This window comes from Myotis davidii, unplaced genomic scaffold (genome assembly GCF_000327345.1).
Source record: "Myotis davidii unplaced genomic scaffold, ASM32734v1 scaffold1016, whole genome shotgun sequence".
Taxonomy (NCBI): Eukaryota; Metazoa; Chordata; class Mammalia; order Chiroptera; family Vespertilionidae; genus Myotis; species Myotis davidii.
The window spans coordinates 365113-381616 of NW_006287680.1; positions in this window are offsets into that span (position 1 = coordinate 365113).

A 16504-nucleotide genomic window follows, 5' to 3' on the forward strand; every position below is an offset into this window, starting at 1 on the left:
ACAGGGCGTCTTGCGGACATCCTTCTGGACGTCCTGCTGGACAAATCCACAGTGGCAGGGGCTGAGGCAGAGGCAGTTACGGCCAATCAGGCTGGAAGGGGAGAGTGATTAGGGGCGATCAGGCAGGCAGGCAGAGTAGTTAGGGGTGATCAGGCAGGGAGGCAGGTGAGCGGTTAGGAGCCAGCAGTCCTGGATTATGAGAGGGATGTCTGACTGCCGGTTTAAGTCTGATCCTGTAGGGAGTTGGACATCCCCTGAGGAGTCTCGGATTGTAAAGGGTGCAGGCTGGGGTGAGGGACCCCCCCCACCCTTGCACGAATTTTGTGCACTGGGCCTCTATTATATAGATAAAAGAAGAAAGAGAGAATTAGCAAAGTATTATCAAATGAATTAGAAGAAGATTAAAAAGTAGGAAAAGAATAAATAAAACCAACTTTTAGCTCTTTGAAGACAAAATATAAACATACTTGACAAGTCTGATAAGCAAAAGAAAACCTAAATAAACAGGTTTAGGGATATAAAGTGATATATAATCACAGGCATGGAAGTGTTAAAAGTATCAGCAAAGACTATTACATGCAACTTGATAGCAATAAGAAAATCTAAAGGAAATTTAAAAATTTCTTGTGAAATATAATTAGCAAAATTGAACCAAGAAGAGTGAGAAAATATGACAAACCAAGAATAGTAGAAATTGGGAAAATTTATAAAAATCTAATGAAAATAGAAAGGTCTAATGCTCAGGTATTTTTGTAGCTAATTTTTATTTAAACTCAAATAACAAATACATGTATGTGTTTTAAACTGTTAGAAGCCACACAGAAAAAAATCTTCCCAACTCATTTTTAAATCACAGCTCTAAATTTGAGCTATGTTAATGATATGTAAAATATCTACTTTTATTTGTTAATATAAAAATGAAACAGCTAAATAAAATTTGAACAAATTGCAATATATCATGACCAGGTGGATAATTCTAGCATTGAAGATGTTTCAATATTAAGAAACATTGCTTGTTAATGTATTATATTTTAGTAATTAATTACACTAAAGCCTTAAAAAATAAAACATAACTTCAAATACTTGAATATTTTCTAAAAACTAGCTAACATTCTTAATACTTTTCAAGTAAAATAGGAAGACTACCTAATTATGAGATTGGATATTTTCAAAAAATATCTGAAATACTCTATAAAATTATAAGTATTCAACTATTTTTGTTCAAATTATTATTAAGAAAGAGAAGCCTACATATGAATGTAGACATAAAACCTCAAGATGCATAATTAAAAACTAACAAGCATTCATCTTTTAGAATTAGTAAAATACTTTGATAAAAGCACTCATATATACATAATAAATATGAAAAAGTCTATAGACTCTATACTAACAACCAATACTTTGAAGTGGAAATGGGGAAAAATAGGAAATATTAGCTCAATAACATCAAAACCAAAAATCAGAATAAATAAAATAAAAGAAAGATAGATGCCCCAGTATGAAGATAATCACCAAACTTTATTGAGGAGTAGGAAGAGGCTGAATAATTAGAGAAAAATATAATCTTTCTGGAAAGAACTCATGTTATTAAAAATGCCCATCCTGCACAGATTAACCATTTCAGTCAGAATCCTAACTTGTGATTTAACTGAACAAAATGACATTTAAGTTCACCTGGGAAACTATAAGAATTTCACAGAATAATTTGGGAAAATGAATGTTAGTTAATGGTGACTTTCCCTGACAGATAATTTGGTTTATTGATTTCAATCAGGTTTCATAGTTACAAGCCACAAAAGCCAACTCTGGCAAATATAAATAGGAAATTGATGCCCTAATGATATTTGGTAGGAGATATCATCTTATGGAAGAGAATAGGTTTGGCGGTTATGTGGGCAGGATTATCTGCCAAAACCATCTGTGTAGAAGTCCCCTTAAGAAACCACTGCTACTATAATAGGGATAGTCACACCACAGCCAACATAGAAACAAAGGGACAGAAATTTATGTCTGGGATCCACAGAGATCTGGATTGGGATACCAACAACTACATAAGAGTTGTAAAAAAGGGATCCAAAAATAGATGAGCCCTTGAAAAATAATATAGCCTTTGAATCAGTGTAGTCCCTAACCTGAGAGAAGTTGATATAGTATAGCCCGTGTCCCCAGATACCTGCCAGAATTATAAATACACTTCTCTATAAAGAAACATATCTTCCTGGAACCCAAAATATTTCTTCAGTTAAAAAGACAAGACAATATGACTGAAAACCAAGAGACACTAAGACAAAAAAAGAACAGTTCTTCAAGTGGATAAAATTTTGAAATAACTACACATAGCACTTCTTCAAGAAAATAAGGCATAGGATTAACACTTTCGTCAGAGAACTGGAAACTAGAAAAATAACCAAATATAAAGTTTAAAACATGTGGAATCTAAAAAAGCCAAATCATTGTATAATTAAACCAGAATTTAAACACATAAAGATAACTAAAAAACGTAACATGTTGGGAAATTCAAAACCAAATTATACCTTAAAATTACTCATGGTTCAAAAATAAATAAATAAATAAAATAGAAATCATGAAATATTTCTAAATGAATGATAATGAATATGCTTTATATTAAAAGGGTTGTGAGAAATATTTATAGCCTTAAGTATATATCTATATTAAGAAAAAAATGCTGGAATTACTTATTCAAACATGTAGTTAAGAAGGTAGAACCCTAGCCAGTTTGGCTCAGTGGATAGTGCATTGGCCTGAGGACCGAAGGGTCCGAGGTTTGATTCCGGTCGAGGGCACATGCCCCGGTTGCAGGCTTGATCCTCAGTGGGGGACGTGCGGGAGGCCACTGATCAGTGATTCTCTCTCATCATTGAGGTTTCTATCCCTCTCCCTTCCTCTCTGAAATAAATAAAAAATATATAGAAAAAAAATGAAATATATTAAAAAACAAAAACCAAACAGTACAAGTAATAAAATAATAGAATGAGTAGAAATGGATAAAATATAAATACAATAAAGAAGATTAGCAAAGTTAAAATTGGTTTATAGAAAAGTTTCTCTAAAAAGTCAATGGAAAAATATCCTGGGGTGAAAATTAACAAAAAACAACAACAACAATAAACAAACAAACAAAAAAAAGAAGATAGAGAGGAATAAAAAATAAAAAACAAATGGGCCCTAACCAGTTTGGCTCAGTGGATAGAGCATAGCCTGCAGACTCAAGGGTCCCAGGTTTGATTCTAGTCAAGGGCAGCATAAAAGGACTTTGTTAGTTTAAAAAGAGAATAAAAAGATTACATCCTAGAGAAAATAAAACAATTTTAAATAGGTATAATGAGGAAATTATGCCAATAAATTTGAAAACTACATTAAATAGTAAAACTCCTGACATATACAACTTATTACAATTGACAAAGAAGTTATAGAAAATCTGGACACTGCAGGAAGTACTACATAAATTATCTATACTAATAAAAGGGTAATATGCTAATTCAACCAGGAGACCTTCTGGACATCCTTCCAGACAAAGCCATGGTGGTGGAGCCGAGGCAGAGGTGATTAGGGGTGATCAGGCCAGCAGCGGGGGGGGCATTTGGGGGCGAGCAAGCTGGTGGGGGGGCAGTTGGGGGCAAGTAGGCTGACAGGCAGGTGGCTAGGGGCAATCACCAGCAGGCAGGTGAGCAGTTAGGACCCAGCAGTTCTAGATTGTGAGATGGAGGTCTGACTGCCCATTTAGGCCTTGGGTGTAGGGCCTACACTGGCTGTTGGACATCCCTCCAGGGGTCCCAGATTGGAGAGGGTGCAGGCTGGGCTGAGGGACACCCCCCCATGCATGAATTTTGTGTACTGGGCCACTAGTCTATCTATATAATAGAGGAATATGCAAATTAGCTGGGACCCTGTAACATCATGACCAAACAGCAGGGACTTGAGGCTGCATGGCACCTGGCCGGGGTGAGGGACTTCAGGCCAAGACCCCACCCACGGGGCTTGACAGGGACCTCAGGCCGCACCCCTCACCACATGTGGTTTGACAGGGGACCTCACGCCATGCCCCCCCCCATCTGGGCACTGTGCCGGGAGACCTCAGGCCACACTCCTTGCCCAGCGGGGTTCACTGGAGGACCTCAGGCTGTGCCCCTTGCCTGGTAGAGCTTGATGGGGGACCTCAGGCCATGCCCCTGCCCAGCACCAGGCTAGGAGATCTCAGGCCATACCCCCTCCTCAGGCTGTGCCCCCTTTTATGCCACCCTCCCTGACTGGCAGGACTTGATAGTGGATCTCAGGCCATGCCCCTCACCCCGATGCCAGGACTGGAGACCTCAGGCTGAACTCTCCTGCCCAGTGGGACTTGGCAGGGGACCTCAGGCCGTGCCCCCTGTCCCAGTGCTGGGCTGGGGGACCTGAGGCTATCCCCCCCCACACCCAGCACTGGGCTGGGGGACCTGAGGCTGCGCCCCCACCTGGAGAGGCTTGACAGGGGTGGGGCCGGTCAGGTCTGGTTCTCACCCAATGGGGGTGGGGCTGGCCAGGTCTGAGTCTCCTGCATTTTCTAAGCATGTGTGGGTGGTGGGTGGGGACTTGACTCTAGGTCCCACTGTGATCCCAGACTCTGACAGGAGGGAGACTTTCATATACATTTTACTAATTTTCTTTCATCTCTGACACTTCTATTATAGAAAAAGAGCAAATAGCAATATTAAAATATTTCCTCTAATTCCCTTTTAATGTGCACAAATTTTGTGCACCGGGCCACTAGTATTTCTAATAAAAATCTTCCATAAAAGAATTCATAAACTTATATCTCTTCATGAGTGAAAACCTAAGGAAGAAGTAATACCTAATTTACAAGTACAAGAGAACATGAAGTGGTAACTGTGATATGAAAACATGATAAAGATAAAAGAAAAATTATATGCCACTCCCAATAATGAATTACAATTAAATATTCTTAAAAAAATACCAAATTAAACCAATATATTCAACAAACAGATGCATCAAAAAATAAAAATTTTATCTAAAGTTCTGAATTCAAGTAACATAATTTCCCACCATAACAGTTCTGAGAGTACAGTCTTTTGGATCCCGATACAGAGCATGGGTGTATGCTATGATCTTTGGCTTTGGAGGGTGGCAGGTTTCTCACTGGTTCCTTCAGCATCTGGTATTCATCAAGGAGGTCTGTCTTTTCCATGCCTCCTTAGATTGACATATGTCCCTCTGTAAATACTCAATCTCCAGGTAGTAGCCTAAGGCGAATGATGAACAACAGTCAGAGAAGGCTGGTACACAGACTCTTATCCCGGAAAAGGTTAGGACTCTGATTCCTGCTCCATTAGCAACAAGGTGCCCGGACTCTTGCCTGCCTTTGTCTACTGGCTTAGTCTGGGAACTGAAACATTCCAGACTCTCCTTTTTGAATTGTAGTCTCTGATTCCTGCCTAGGAATTATCACTATTCTATGAGACTACAAAAACTGTGTAGTAGGTTGATTTTTATTCATTTCAAGCCTTTTTGCTGCCCTGTGTGGCAAAAGTAGTTATTATTACCTAATAATCCTTTATTAAGAAACTAGAAATGTCTTCAATATTTCTGTAATTTCTGCTTTATAAACAGTCATTTCTTTTCTTTGCATCTCTATTACTGTTTGACTGCATCTTTCCACTCCTCCATCAGTCTCTCTAGAGGTTTGTCTATTGTATTAGTCTTTATAAAATACCAACTGTGTACTCTGTTGATCAATGCTATTGTATGTTTATTTTTTTCTTATTTTGATTTCCTTCCTCCTTTCATTATCTTTATAGTTATTCTAATGAAGTACTAATTTTATAGCATTTATTTTCAGTCTTTATTTCTTTCCATTGTAGACATTTTAAATCCTAAATGTCCTTTGAAATCCTATTTTGACTTAATTTCATTAAGTTTTATCTGAACTTTTTTATTATAGTTAAAAACATATTGTAACGTTTATGTTATTATTTCTTTTATCCACAAGTTGTTTATTTATGTGGTCTCAAATCCTCTACTCTGTACTTTTTAATGTTACTTTTGTTATTGATTTCCAACATAATTATGATGTCATCACATGTACTTATTCTTTTGTAATCTATGACCATGTAACTGGTCATTTGAAAAATACCCACCTGTGCTTGGAAAGAATACTTATCACTGGATACAGGGTTATGCACATATACATGAGGTCAACTATGTTGGTACTGTTGTTCAAATAAATCCATAGCATTGCTTTATTTACTTTACCACCAATACTTGTTCAGAATGTTGAAATCTCTCACTAGATTGAAGATGTTTTGTCCATTTCTTCTTACATGTACTAGTATATTAGTTTTTGTTCTATGTATGTTTAGACTATTTTAGGTGTTTGAAACTTAAAATTGTTAAAATGGTTAACATGAACTTTCGTTCCTAACAACAGATTTTTCTATTTACATTTATTTTGTTTCATAGCATAAGAGTTATACTCACTTGCTTTGGGTTGGTATTGTAACTTGTTTTGTCTTTCTACATTTAATCTTTATGTTTCCTCATAGTTAGCTGTATCTCCTTTACACAATATATTATTGGGTTTTGTTCTTGTTTTATTTCATTGTTGCTATGTTATTTTTCCCCATGCTGCTGTTTTGTTTGCACTTTGGCCCTTGGAGAGTTCTTGCTTCCTACATACTCTGCGATACAGTAATACATGTGTTTTTTCTAGGTTGTACTTGCATGTTGCAGCCACAGTTCCGACCTGCTCTTGAAAATGTTCTTTTCAAGTTACAGTGTCTCCCTAGGGAGATGCTTTCTATCTTCCATCTCCTACTCCCTTTGATTGAGGTTACCCAGGTTTGGCTTCCTGGCCTCAGATGTCTGTTCTCACACACTTGAAACACAACTGTGTTGCCTGCCTGCACCAAGGAAAGCACTGAGCTGCTGTAGAGTAGGATGCTGTTTAGATACCTGCCTGCAATTTTCTTGTGCTGCCTATGTAACAGGCTCCTATCTCTAACTAGCACTGCATACCTGGACATTAGTTAGCTTTTAAATTATTAAAATCTTTTTGTTAGCTAGGTGACTTTTTGTTTATGCCATTGCAGGAAGATGTCTTTGTTCTGTAATGTAGTATCATAGTTCATAGGAATTTAACCTTTACAGCATACATAGTATCTCAAACTCTGAAATTCTCTGTGTAATTTTGTAACAACAATGTGTGTGTGTGTGTGTGTGTGTACATATAGTCTATAGACTATATGTATATATATCCTTTTCATCTTCTAGTCTTTGGTAAAATATTGCAAGCAAATTAACTTACAGGGATGGAATGTATGGTAACACATACGTTCATTACTACCATTTTTGAAGGAAAACAAGATCATCAGAATAGATTTCCATTATTGTTCTAATCTACCTGATCTAGGTTTTCCAAAAAGGGAAGTGAAGGAAGTCAAGTAGTTACTTATAAGCAGACTTTATTAGGAAGAAATCATTTATGCACAAAGCAATGCAAGACTTCCATTTTGACTCTCTTCTAGCTATTTTGAAAAGGTTCAGTCCAGATTCAAGATACCAATGAAAATTTAGACCTTACATCACCTGATGGATTTTCTCATTCCTTTGTTAACTTTCATAAAATAAGTAAATTGGGCACTTTAGGTATTCTTTTAAACAAGTTCTCCAACTAAAAGCCCCATTCCTTTGGGACAGTTTGCATCTTGTAGCGTCTATCTTTCTCCAGCATTCAAGTCTTAGGCACAGTGGACTTCTCCAAAACCACCTTTCATCCATTTATAGGTCCTTGAATGACATTTGATCATAATGCTTTTCAGGAAAGCATCAAGGAACAGGGCCTGGTCTCTTTAGAAGTCTTTTTTGGAGTCTAATGAGACTCCTGTCTGAACAGCCTAGACTGTATGTAAATCTTGCTTTGAGGTTATATGTGGCTTTTGTCCCCTAGCAGAAATGAGTTGGTTATATGCTCTATTCATTTTCTGAAGTGTGGGGTGGAATGGAGAAAATTATAATATTAAAAATTTATCTACTCTCTGGTGAAAATACCCTGTGTTTTAATCTTCATAAAGATTTTTCCCTTTTGGATATACCTTATTGGATATTTCTACAAGAAATTAAAATATAATAGGAAAACAAATAAAACATCAGTTCATATTAGTTCTCCCATAATATCTGGTTAGCACAGGAAATATGGTTACATTTTGTTGACATTAAATAACCCAAGAGAGTGGTGTAATGGGGTTAACTCTAATATAAACTAATAGCTACCCATGCCCACTCCCTTTAAACTAAATCTGTTCCACCATATCTTCATACTTAATATTTCAGTTAAGGTTGAGGCAGCTTAAGTTATGTTCATGCATTTTTAAAAGTGCTGAACAGCCTCATTTTAGTATTTAAGTATTTGTGTGTATGTGTGTGCAGGGGGTGGATATATATATATAATCTTAAAATGCTTTTCTAGTATGCATGGATGTTATGTATCTTTTTCATTGGTTTTGCCAAACTGAATATTTTTCAACATAGAAAAATTTCCTTTGATTATTTATTTGATCATTGATTTTGTTTCCATTGATCTTTAAATATTTTTCATTCCAAATGTTTCTCATAATCCCTTATGATTCTGAGATTGATTTTTTTTCTTATGGAATTTTACCTCTATTCTTTTTAAATGACCTCAACACTATTGGTGATATTCTCAAGTTATTCTTCCCATATCGCAGTTTTGCTTGTTCACAGTATCAATTGAGTTCTCTAGTGTAACCAAGGTAATTTTTAGTTCTTCCATTGTGTGCCAAATATCTTCACAACACATTTTATCTCAGCCATGACCAGGAAGCATATGAACCAAGAGATACCCCCCCGCTGAGAAGCAGCATGTGGAGCAAACCTTGGGAGGACCTATGAAACTCCCTCAACTTCCAGTGGGTTCTCACTATTTATGTATAGACGGACCTATTGGAACTATGGGCTAAAGTCCCTTCTCCCTTTCTGAGACAAAGAGTAATGGTGTAGTGTTTCTCTTCTCTCTCCTCCATTATATGTGACATGTATCAGGAGCTACCAGGTGTACCATTTAATAATGCAGGTGTTTTTTTAATAGATGGAGTTACAGATATGTTGATATACATGCAATTTGATAAGTATGCTATTTTGTTGTATTGACAGTAAGCTTCAAAACTTCATATGTCAAATTTTCTGAAAGTGTTGACATCATAGATATTTTTATGCTTAAAAATGTCATATTTCGTGCCAGTGAAAGAGTATTTACAGGAAGTTTTAATTCATTACCTTATTTTGGATAAAAGTGCTGCTGAAAGTTATTGTATATTTCGGGAAGCTTATGGTGAACATGCTCCATCTCAAGATACTTGTGAAAGCTGGTTTAAACGCTTTAAAAGTGATGATTTCAATGTGAAAGACAAAGAAAGTCCAGGTCAAGCAAAAAAGTTTGAAGACCAATAATTACAAGCATTATTGATGAAGATGCGTGTCAAACTCAAAAACAACTTGCAGAAAGATTAAATGTTGCTCGGCAAACAATTTCCAATCATTTACAAGCAATGGGAAAGATTTTAAAGGAAGGAAATGGGTGCCACATCAACTGAATGAAAGACAAATGGAAAACCAAAAGTCATCAGCAAAACGTTGCTTCAATGACGTGAAAGAACGTCTTTTTTGCATCCAATTGTGACTGGCCATGAAAAGTGGATTTATTTTGAGAATCCCAAATGCACAAATCATGGGTTGATCCAGGTCCACCATCAACATGGACTTCAAGGCCAAATAGCTTCGGAAAGAAGACAATGCTCTGCGTTTGGTGGGATCAGGGAGGTGTGGTGTGTTATGAGCTTCTAAAACCAGGTGAAACCATTAATAATGATTGCTACCGACAACAAATAATCAATTTGAACCAGATTAGATCATAAAGCGACCAGAATGGTCCAGAAGACATGGCAAAGTAATTTTGCTTCATGATAACACACCATCACACACTTCAAAACCAGTTAAAGACATGTTAAAAGATCTTGCCTGGGAAGTATTAACCTACCCGCCATATTCACCAGACTTTGCTCCTTCAGATTACCACTTGTTCCGATCAATGGCACACACACTTTCTGAGCAGCACTTTGAAACATACGAAGAAGTGGAAAATTGGGTCTCTGAATGGTTTGCCTCAAAACAAGAAGAGTTCTATTGGGACGGTATCCACAAATTACCTGAAAGATGGGGGAAATGTATAGCTAGTGATGGACATTACTTTGAATAAAGCACTTTTGATGTTTCTCTTGAAAACATCGTGTTTTCTTTGATTATAAAATCCGCATTATTAACCAGTACACCTGGAACTTCTGTACTTTACTCAAAGATCCTAAACTTAGAGCTGAGAAGTAAAATAATTTCTTTGGGGGAAGAGGTGGGTGCACTTTATGGAGATAAAGTTACTGTTTTGAAAAATTGAATATTTAGGAAGAAGTATATGGGTTAAGGAAAACAAAAGCATTGGGCTCTGGGAGATATTTGTTCAAGAACAACAGGCATTCACATGCTCTGTTTTTGCTAATGGCTTATTAATGTTTTGTAAGCCCCCTCTTCTCAGTCAACATGATTTCAGTGAGCCTATGGCAATAAATGTCACTCAAATGTGATTAATCAGAGCCTCGGAGTCCCCCAGGCCACACCAATTGCTTCAGAGATAGGCACATTATCTCTTCAGAGATTAAAAGTCATCATAAAAATTTTGCTGAAATCTCTGGAAAAAAAAAAAAAGGCAAGTAGCAACTCTGTCTGGATTTGAAGCTGAGAAGTATAACTAAGCATTTCTGCCATATCTCACTATTACATGGAGTTTGAAACCAACATAGAAAAAAGAAATTGAGACCTGAATACCTGTATGAGCCACAATTCAAATATTTGAATCCATCGTACCATAAGTCTACTCATTATAAGAAACAATCAATCACCTCTTTCTTCAGCAAGCATTGATTGTATTTACTCTCTTATGTGAAGAATCTTAACTAATATAGTCAGCTTAGATTATGGCAAGAGAAATATAAACAAATAAATAAGAAATATTAAATTTTCCAGATTGAAAATTATAACGTATCATATAGCATATAATTCCATTCTCCACCTCATGTAGAAGTCACCTATTTGTAGGTTAATCTATGATGCAGTACCCTCGAATGTAGCATATTTTCCTTCTGTTTAACCGTTTTATGTGGGAACTATAAATAGCAAGAATCTTGCAAGGACAGAACCCAGGAAGACACTAGTGCTTATGTAATAGACTAAGGAGAAGTATTCAGTGAACCAGGCTAAGGGGGAAAAAAGCAGCTAAAGATTTACTGTAAAAGCCAGAAGACAGGCCTTCTAGGAAATATCCTTTGGTTGTGAGGGAAACCTGACCAAAATATTTATCATTACATTAACTCTGATCTGAATAGTAAAGCGATTTCCCTTACTCCACCAGGTTATCATGTGGATTCCTTCTAATAAAAGCATGCCTTCCTGATAAAGATGGTAGATTTTTTTTTCATTATGAGTATAATATGTGTAATATGTATGCTTACCCTTAACAATCTTTACTCCCTTAGAAAGAGACTTAAATTGGGGTCTGTTAAGCTCCTAAAATCAGATTTTTTTATTATTTTAAGTTTCACTGCAGTTAAGGATTATTCTAAGTATGGCTATAGCTCACAATATATGAATTTCTTCTTCAAATAAAAGGGAAAAATAGACTGGTGAAACAAAGGGAAGAAAAACATTGGTATTAGCTTGGGCTACCATACTAAAATAGCACGGACTAGATGGTTTAAATAACAGAATGGGGAACAGAGATTGTTCTCATGATAATAATTTTTATCTTGTGCTTTTTTATCTCTTTTATTTAATTTCAAATAAGTTATCATTTGCAAATGTGCGGAAAAAACAAATTTCAGTAACATTCACTAGGAAGGAGAAAAATGTGTGATTTTTTTCTCTCACAGCAGTGTCAGTAAAAGTCCTAAAGGTAACAAATTTGATTTCATATAGATACTTTAGTAAAAATTTTAATTTATGCTTCAGCAGGTATTGAAAAGTTCCTGTTCCTTTTTGATCTTTTGGCATATAGGTCATATAAACCACAGGTCTGAGCTTAGTTTTGGCTTAGCCTTTTTTTTTTTAATGTAAGCAGTGACACCATTAATATAATGGTATGCCCTCTAACACATATATAAAAATACTTTCTTGCCTATCCCTAAGAATCTTTACCAAGATAATAAAAGAAAAATCACATTGTTTTAAATTTATTTTAAGCATATCTGTGTGAAAAGATCAGTTCAAATTCTGAAATGTAAACTGGGTTAAATGAATGTGTGTTTATGTTTCTGTGTATGTGTGCACATATGTATAGCTGTACACATACACGTAAACATATATAAATGTGTATGTATAGATTCATACAAGCATATGTATTATTATCTATATAATTATGTATTCATATGAATGCACACATATGGTATCAATTCTAATAATCTGGGAAACCTATGACAAGATAAGATTACCGTATAGAAAGTCTTTGGGGTAAACATTTGTAAAAGATAAAAGAAAGAAGGAACAGGAGGTGAGCAAGGGAGAACCAAGTGACAGTGCTGGCCTGACAGCTGTGAAGGAAGTGATGCAAGGATAGAGAGAATGGAGTAAGAAGAGCCTGTCACTAGATAGCACAACTCTGAGAGATTCTAAGCCAGGCTGATGGTGAATTCCAGGAGAAAGAGTGCCCAGTGAGAGAGTTCTGCGTAGCTGGCTCCAGTGTTTGTACCAAGCCCAGTTATTAGACAGGAAACCACAGAGAGACTGAGGTCTTGGCTTCAATGCCATGATAGCTCCGAAGGTACAGCATCAGAGAGCTGTGTGCCAACCACTCCTCTTGCAGCAGGTTCTCTCTTGAAGGTAGATGTGAGCCCAGGGCTGCCACACACTCACATATATAAACACATTTTTTAGATTAGTCATTCCTCAGTCTTTCTGAACCTGATTACTTACGAAATTCCCAACTTATTATCTCTTCCCCGGGATTCTATAATGATTAAATGGAGTTTTGAAGAGTGATATGCATATGTAACTAAAAATATTTCACATTCTTATTCAATTTGTATAGAATAAAGGTTATTTTATTTAATTACTATCATATTTCCAAGTTGGCTGATAGTTCCCTCATTTCTCTTGCCAAACAGATGAATTATTCTTGGATTCCTATTCTGTATTGTTGGATTTGTTAATAGTCCATTAACCATCAGAAACACAAAGGAGTGCTGTCGTTGCCTGTGGTCAGAACAGCTTAGATCAGAGTTCCATTAAAGAATCCAAGTGACTTGCTTATGATTCAAAGCCTCCCTCCGACTGCCTCGCTCCAAAGAGAGGAAAAGGATTGGCATAGATCCACCAGATAAATTTAGTTAGTGTTAGAACTGGAGTATGTAAATTCCCTGTGGAATAGGGCTACAGGAAGCATCGGAATGAAGCAGAACAAAAATCTTATTATGGATTGAATGTTAGCCTCCCCCCCTTAAAAAAAATTCGTATGTTGAAGTTCTAGCCTTGGATGTTCTGGTATTAGAGGAAAGACCTGTGGGAGCTAATTAGGTTTAGATGAAGTCAGGAGGGTAAGGCCCTCATAAGGAGATTAGTGCCCTGATATGAAAAGGAAGAGACCAGCGCTGGCTTTCTTTCTGCCACGTGAGGACACGAAAGGAGGTAGCCATCTGCAAGCCAGGAAGAGAGCTCTCGCTAGAACCCGACCTTGCTGGCACCCTGATAGGAATTACCGTCTCCAGAACTGTGAGAAATAAATTTCTGTTGTTTAAGCCATGGTATTTGGATGTAGCATCAGAAGGTAAGACCGTCCCATATCAAAGAAGTGAGGGAGAGAAAGATGAGTCAACCATTTCTCTTTGTGGGTGACTCAATTATTGATATTTGGGACTAGAAAACCATGTTTTTGCTTTTGAAGGGAAAAATTACAAAAACACAAAGATAAAATCATGGTCAATTGAAAGCTTTAAAAATATCTCTCACTAATGCTTACATATACAAACATTTTTATCTTCTATAGATCAATATATTAGTTGATATTATTTAATGTTAAACACATATACTCCTAAATTTCCATACAATCGTTCTTCAGGAGCTTCAGAAAAACAAAGATGAAAAAAAAAACAAAAAAACGAAACCCCAAACTCTCAGCCTTGTATTGTGAAACTAAAAAATCTGGATTGTTTAGAGAAAGTTCCAATAAGCATCTGAATGTGAAGTGCTTACACCACTGAAACTGTTGCAGTTCACTGATCTGCATGTGTGATGCAATGTGAAGTGTGCCTAGGGTGAACTTCTTTGAGCACGGGATAATTTCTTTTCACTCTGGCCTTTAGTGCTCTTTAATTCTTTCTACTCTGCCTTGTTCATACAAAGGATACCTTGATATAAAGAAAACCGGAAAACAAGTAGAAAAAATAGAAGCGCTCTGTTAAAACAACAACAGATTTCAATAGCATACTCTGCCTATACATGAACCCACATATAGTCCCAAGGAGTGGATGATATATTTAACTATGTGAGTTAGTTCATTTTAATTAAAGGGAAATGTAGCCTTTTGATCTACGGAATAAACAATCTAACAATAGGAAAAATGCAATCTGTCGAGACATATTTGAGTTATTTTGCAGTAATTGGCTTGGCAGCAGCTTCAGTCACAAAATTCTGTTTCACAGATTGTCCCCAAATGAATAAAGGTTTGCTTTGAAATGTAATTAATATTACATTCAGCTGCAAGACATTCTCAGGTTGTCAAAGGAATTTGAAGGAGGTAGCTACAAAAAATGCATAAAAAAAGTGAAACTGAAAAGTAAATTAAGTCACATTAGTGACCACAAAGTAAAGTGGACCAATACAAAATGTGAGTGTCAGGAACCACATTTTCCCTTCAGTTCAATCTCCCACACACATTAAAATTATGAATAAAACTAAATAATCCAAGGATATGTTTATTGACAATGAATAACTTATTTTATCATTTAAACATGAATGAGTTTAGGTTTTATCTATGTGTGAATCCTAATATGTAAAAGCTGTTCTATTATCTATTAACTAGAGGCCTGGTGCATGAAATTGTGTGTGGGTATGGTCCCTAGGCCTAGCCTGCCATCAGGGCCATCTTCCCTGCTGCAGGCAGCCAGCCCTGCCTCCCACTACCACCCACCTGGTTCCCATTTGCCATCCAGAGATGACAGTCTGACAGCCGGGGAAGGGACTGAGAGATCAGCCATTCCTGTCCGCTCGCTGGCCCCACCCCTGAAATAAGCCAGTCAGAGAAAGATAAATATCACATGTTCTCTGTGTTTGGAGCAACCAGCAGGGCAGGGGCCTTGGCCTGGCGCTGCCCACATCCCCTGCCACCCTCATCCCCTGTCCCCGTTCACCATCGGCGATCAGAGCCTGCCAGCTGGGGAAAAGGGACTGAGAAGTGGTCAGTGCACCTCATAGTGACTGGTTGAGTGGTCGTTCTAATCATTCTGCTGTTATGGTTACTGAGTTTTTATTATGTAGGATGAGATGGGATTACTGAGTCAAATGGAAATTCCATTTTCAATTTTTTGAGGAAACACCATACTGTTTTTTACAGTGGCTGCGTCAGTCTGCATTCCTACCAGCAGTATCAGAAGGTTCCTTTTTCTTTGCATTCTTGCCAATACTTGTCCTTTGTTGATGATAGCCATTCTGACAGGTGTGCGATAGTACCTCATTGTTGTTTTGATTTGCATTTTTCAGATGATTACTGACTTTGAGCATGTTTTCATAGCTCTCAGTCTTCTGTATGTCCTATTTTGAAAGGTGCCTATTTAGGTCCTTTGTGCATTTTTTAATTGGATTGTTTATCTTTCTTTTGTTAAGTTCTATGAGTTCCCTATAAATTTTGGAGATTAAACTCTTATCGGAGATAACATTGGCAAATATGTTCTCCCATGCAGTGGGCTTTCTTGTTGTTTTGTGAACGGTTTCTTTTGCTGTGCAGAAGATTTTATTTTGTTGTAGTCCCACTTCTTCATTTTCTCCCTTGTTTCCATTGCTCTAAGAGCTGTATCAGTAAAGATATTGCTATGACAAATGTATGCTATTTTGTTGCCAATGGCTTCTTTTAAGATCGTTATGGTTTCCCATCTTATGTTTAAGTCCTTTATCCATTTTGAGTTTATTCTTGTGTATGGTGTAAGTTGGTGGTCTAGTTTCATTTTTGTTACATGTATCTGTCTGATTTTCCCAAACACCATTTATTGAAGAGACTGTCTTGACTCCATTGTATGCTCTTGCCTCCTTTGTCAAATATTGAGCATAACAGCTTGAGTTGATTTCTGGGTTCTCTGTTCTATTCCATTGGTCTATATGTCTGTTCTTGTGCCAAGTATCAGGCAGCTTAGAGAACAGTGGTTTTGTAATATAGCTTGATATC